We start from the raw sequence: 6,092 nt of genomic DNA, 5'->3' as shown, positions 1-6,092 counted from the left end.
CTTTGGAATGAATTAGAGTCTAAATACATGGCCGAAGATGCTTCTAGTAAGAAGTTTCTTGTAGGCAATTTCATGAACTATAAGATGATGGACTCAAGGCCGGTAATGGAGCAATATAATGAATTACTCCGGATATTGGGACAATTTTCCCAACACAAGATGGAAATGGATGAGTGCATTTCGCTGTCAAGTATAATTGACAAATTGCCTCCTTCTTGGAAGGATTTGAAGCATATGCTCAAGCATAAGAAAGAGGAGTTGTCTATTGTACAACTAGGGGGGAACTTGCGTATAGAGGAGTCTCTTAGAGCGCAAGAAGGTACTAAGGGCAAGGAAACTAAGGAACAATCTTCAATCAATATGATGGAAGTAGGTGAAAGTTCTAAAGGATTCAAGGGGAAAAAATGCCCCATGCCTAACACTAGTGATGACACTAACAAGAAACCCAATGGTGCTTGTTGGATATGTGGTAAGACCGGTCACTTTAAAACTTATTGTCGGTTGAAGAAGACCAAGAAGGGTTCTAATTACAAGAACAAATCCGGGAAAGTGTCTAAGGACAAAGGCCCTCCTATTCATCAAGGTCAGAATTTTGACAATGGTATTAAGCATATTGTAAATTATATACCACTAATTTCTGAGGCATTCTATGTGCAGGATGATGAGATTGCATGGTGGATTGATTCGGGTGCTACAAAGCATGTGTGCAAGGATCGTAGATGGTTCAAGACTTATGAACCGGTTAATGACGGTTGAATTCTTTATATGGCCAACGAATCAACAACTCCAATACTTGGTCGTGGTCTAGTAGTGTTAATATTTAGTTCCGTGAAATCTATTCACTTTATGATGTTCTTCATGTACCCGGAATAAGGAAAAACTTAGTTTCCGGCGGTCTCTTGTTAAAGTATGGTTATAGGCAAGTATATGAATCGGATAAATATGTAATAAGCAAATGTGGTACATTTGTAGGATTTTGATATTTATGTAATGGGATGTTTATGTTAAATATTATGAATAAAATGCATGATGTTGCTTCTAATTTCATGGTTTGTCATAATGAAAATGTTTCATATCTTTGGCATGCTAGACTTGGACATGTTCACTTTAAAAGGATGATTAACATATATAAACTTGGTTTAATTCCACCTTTTGATTCTAATGTTTAAAAGTGTAAAACTTGCATGATGAATAAAATTACAAGACAACCTTTTAAGACTATTCATAGTTGTTCACTTGTCTTGAATTTAATTCATCGTGATTTATGTGATTTTAAATCTTCACCATCTTTAGGGAAGAAAAACTATGTTGTAACTTTCATAGATGATTATTCCAGATTTTGTTATATATATATCTTTTGACAACTAAAGATGAGTCCCTTGAAAAGTTTAAAATATTTAAAAGTAAGGTAGAATTACAATAATCTATTATGATTAAAGAATTACGCGACGATCGAGGTGGAGAGTATTATGATCCTATGTTCTATAATTAATGTGGCATTGTGCATGAGGTTACTCCACCATATACACCATAATTAAATGGTGTAGCGGAGAGGAAAAATCGTACTCTAAAGGAGATGGTTAATTCTATGTTATCCTACTCGGGTTTGAGTGATGGATTTTGGGGTGAAGCTATGTGACAGCTTGTTATTTATTAAATAAAGTTCCTAACAAAAGGAACAATAACGTAACCCCATATGAACTTTGGTACAAGAAGACACCAAACTTGAATTATATTCGAGTTTGGGGATGTCGGGCGGTAATAAGATTACCGGAACCCAAAATAAGAATATTGGGTGAAAAAGGCATTGAATGCATCTTTATAGGATATGTGATGCATTGCAAGGCATATAGGTTCTATGTTATAGAATCTAATAGATCAATTGCGGTAAACACCGTAATTAAATCTAGAGATGCAATATTTGATGAAAATAGATTTTCTTCATTACCAAGACCAAAGGACACTGTTTCATTAAATAATGGAACAAATGAGGAAAACATAAATGTTGAACCTCAAGATGAGCCACCCGAACTCCATAGAGGTACAAGAATTAGAAAAAGAAAGTCTTTTGGTCCAGATTTTCAAAACCATTTGGTAGAAGGAACAAGAGAGGAGATAGGATGTCAATATGAGTATTGCTACCATGTTGATGAAGATTCTAAGACATTTGGTGAGGCTATGAAGTCTCAAGATGTTGCCTTTTGGAAGAAAGCCATAAATTATGAGATGGATTCCATCATGGGAAATAATACTTGGGTCCTAACGGATCTACCTCATGGATGCAAACTATTGGGTTGCAAATGGATCTTCAAATAGAAGATGAAAGTCGATGGCTCAATCGACAAGTTCAAAGCAAGGTTTTAGACAAAAGGAAGGTATTGATTACTTTGATACCTATGCTCCGGTTGCTCGAATTTCTACTATTAGATTATTGATTGCACTAGCGGCGATTAATAATTTAGTGATCCATCAATTGGATGTTAAGACCGCATTATTAAATGGGGACTTAGATGAGGAAATATATATGAGACAACCGGAAGGATTTGTTATGCCGGGAAATGAGCATAAGGTGTGTAAGCTTGTTAAATCCTTATATGGACTCAAACAAGCTCCTAAGCAATGGCATAATAAATTTAATGAAGTGGTTTTGTCAAATGGTTATAAGCTAAACCAATCCGACAAGTGTGTATATAGTAAATTTGATGATGCCGGAAATGGTGTTATAATTTCTCTATATGTAGACAATATGTTGGTATTTGGTACCGACCAAAATTAAGTAGACTTCACAAAGGCCTTTTTATCATCAAGTTTCGAAATGAAAGACATGGGGGAGGCGGATGTTATACTTGGTATAAAGATTATAAGAAAGAACAAAGGAATTTCATTATCTCAATCTCATTAAATTGAGAAGGTACTTAAAAGATTTAAGTATGATAATTGTTCTCCGGGTAGTACCCCTATGAATCCAAGAGTGAAACTTATGCCCAATACGGGTGATGCAATTTCACAACTTGTGTACTCGCAAGTAATTGGATGTTTAATGTATGCAATGACGAGTACAAGACCGGATATTGCTTATGCAGTAGGAAGATTAAGTAGATACATAAGTAACCCAAGTACTCATCATTGGGTGGCGGTTAAACGTGTATTATAATACTTAAAGAAAACAATGAACTATGGTTTGACATATATGGGACATCCATCGGTAATAGAAGGATATTCGGATGCAAGTTGGATCTCCAATGTGGAAGATCATTCTTCTACAAGTGGATGGGTATTGTTGCTTGGTGGAGGCGCTATTTCGTGAGCTTCTAAAAAGCAAACTTGCATTACAAGTTCGATAATGGAGTCGGAATTCATAGCCTTGGCTTTAGCCGAAAAAGAGGCGGAGTGGTTAGCAAATTTAATTTATGAGATTCCGTTGTGGCCTAAACCTATATCACCAATTGCCATTCTTTGTGATAATGAACCTACTTTGGCTAACGCATATAGCCAAGTATATAAAGGTAAGTCGCGACACCTAGGCATTAGACATAGCGCGGTACGAGAGTTGATCACTCAAAGGGTGATATCGGTTAGTTTAGTGAGATCCCAACAAAATCTAGCTGATCATTTAACCAAGGGATTGGCTAGGGACTTGGTGTACAAGTCTATGATCGGGATGGGTTTAAATCCATTTTAACGTATGGTGGTAGGACACCCCATTTCCCTCTAAAATGACATTAGAGGTAGAATTAAATGTGGAAAGCCTATTATTTTATGTTGAAGCACAAGTTTAGATAATCCCGAAGGTATGTGCTTAGACCTACATGATATGTTAGGATGAAGTTTATCTTCTTAATGGATCTTTTGAAAAATTGCTTTTGTAGGAGGATGAGGAAAAGAGTCCACCTATGTGAGTGTGAAGTTGGACGCTTCAAGAAGCTCAGGCTTGACTTTTAAGCACTCATGACTGGATAGGGACACTAGGTCTTGTAAAATAGTGTCAGATAATAAGCTTATGAAGTTGTAATAAATTTATATGTGTTTTATCTTCATGTATTCAAATGACTTTGAAGGGTTCAATCCATTGAGACACCCCTATACTCGAATGCAGAATGTATAATTCACTAAGATGAAAATTAAATTTTCGTGACATTTTCGTTTTATGTATAAGTTTGGTTTGGTTTGTTGTTTTCTATAAAGGATTGCATTTAAATGGAGAGGAATGTTGGTGATTTAAGTTAATCACGATATCATTTGAATGCAATCGGGATTTGGCCAAAAATTATAGCAAGTTTGACCGTTATAATATGGGTTAGGGAGTGTGGAGTAAACGCTCATATAAACGAGTTTGAATGTGCGGTTTTAAAAAATAAAGTTACAATGCAAATTAGTCGATGTTATATGGACCTCGATAAGTACTTGAGCATGTATTATAAAGCTCGAAAATGAAACGTTGGTTAACCCTGATAGGGGTTGATGATTGGGGAAGTGTTTGTTCGAACACTTCGCCAAAATTCAACAAATTTAATTTACGTAAATTGGGAAAGCTAGTCCTCGATCGGGGACTCTAACCCCGATCGGGGTGAGTGATGTTTATCGGGTTTGCAATTAATTTGCTATAAACCGTGTTGCATTGTTTCATACTTATCTTTATGTTTCTTTTGGATGATAACTACCTTTATCTTCCTGAATACATTGCATTAGTATATATATGTACAAGATATGCATTAGAAAAGGGTAGAAAAATAATAAAACAAACTTTATTATTCTGATTTTTGCAGTACAAACAAATAAAAACTTCATAAAGTTTTCTCTTGTTTCTTGCCTTAGAACAAGAGGGAAATTTGGTGTATTATCCTACGGAAGATTTATTGTAACCCAAAGGCGTAATAGGTAGAAATACTTTCTAAGGAAAACGATACATTACGTGATCATCAAGTTATCCAAGTTCGATTTGTCAAACACCCTAAATAAACATAACAATATCCCCTCTCAGTTTCCATTGAGTTATCTTCTCATTATTGTATCAAAGTGTCAGGGACCCCACTCTTCTTAAGGAACTTGTAAAACCGTATTTATCAGCTTATTGCTGAACTTTTAATGTTATTTTAAGCATTTGTGATTCTTATAGTCTAGAGCAGATTTGATCAATTTACATAAGTACAAGTCATTCCATATGACTTGAAAAAGGATTATTGAGAACCAAGAAGCTCAGGTCGAGTAATGCATGAACTGAGCGAGGATATGGACTGAATATACCAGCTCAGGTCGAGTGATAGTAAGGTAAACAAGGCGGCCCACAAGTCATCGATAAGGTTGTGGGTCGTTGATTAGAGGAGATTCGGATTCGGTGAGCTGGTGGTTGGGATCCATAGGCACGGATGCAGGCTTCGAGCCGAGGAGGCAAGCTTTAGTTAGGATGTCTAAAGCATATTTGCGTTGAGAGACGAAAATCCCGCTCGAGTTACGAGCAATTTCCAAGCCGAGAAAGTATTTTAGGGGACCCAAGTCCTTCATATGAAAACAGTGGCTGAGATATGCTTTGAAACTCGTGATTTTACTCGAGTTGTTGTTACAAATAACAAAATCATCGACATAGACTAGGACATGAATTTCGACATCAGTCTTCGTGAAGGAGAAGAGTGAATGGTCGTAAGGACAATGTGTGAAGCCGTATTGAATAAGAGCGGAAGCGAGTTTTGCATACCAACATCGGGGTGCTTGTCGAAGACCGTATAGAGACTTTCGGAGATGATAGACCTTGCCATCGTTTGAAGAATTGAACCCAATTGGGGGTTTCATATAAACTTCTTCTTGTAGAAAGGCATTGTGAACATCCATTTGGTGAATTTCCCACTTCTTTGAGGCGGCAATAGCAAGAAGAGTGTGGACCGTGACTATCTTAATTGTCGGGGCAAAGGTTTCGTTGAAGTCAACCCCTTCAATTTGACGATTACCCATGACAACAAGACGAGCTTTGTAACGTTCGATGGACCCATCGGCATGATATTTGATTTTATAAACCCATTTCGATCCAATAGCCTTTTTGTGAGGCGGAAGAGTCTCGAGTGTCCAAATGTGATTCCGTTCGAGAGCATTAATTTCAC

The sequence above is a fragment of the Silene latifolia genome, unplaced genomic scaffold (assembly GCF_048544455.1).
Source record: "Silene latifolia isolate original U9 population unplaced genomic scaffold, ASM4854445v1 scaffold_124, whole genome shotgun sequence".
NCBI classification, from domain to species: Eukaryota; Viridiplantae; Streptophyta; class Magnoliopsida; order Caryophyllales; family Caryophyllaceae; genus Silene; species Silene latifolia.
The sequence above is the reverse complement of the archived record's forward strand: the minus strand, read 5'-3'. Positions refer to the sequence as shown.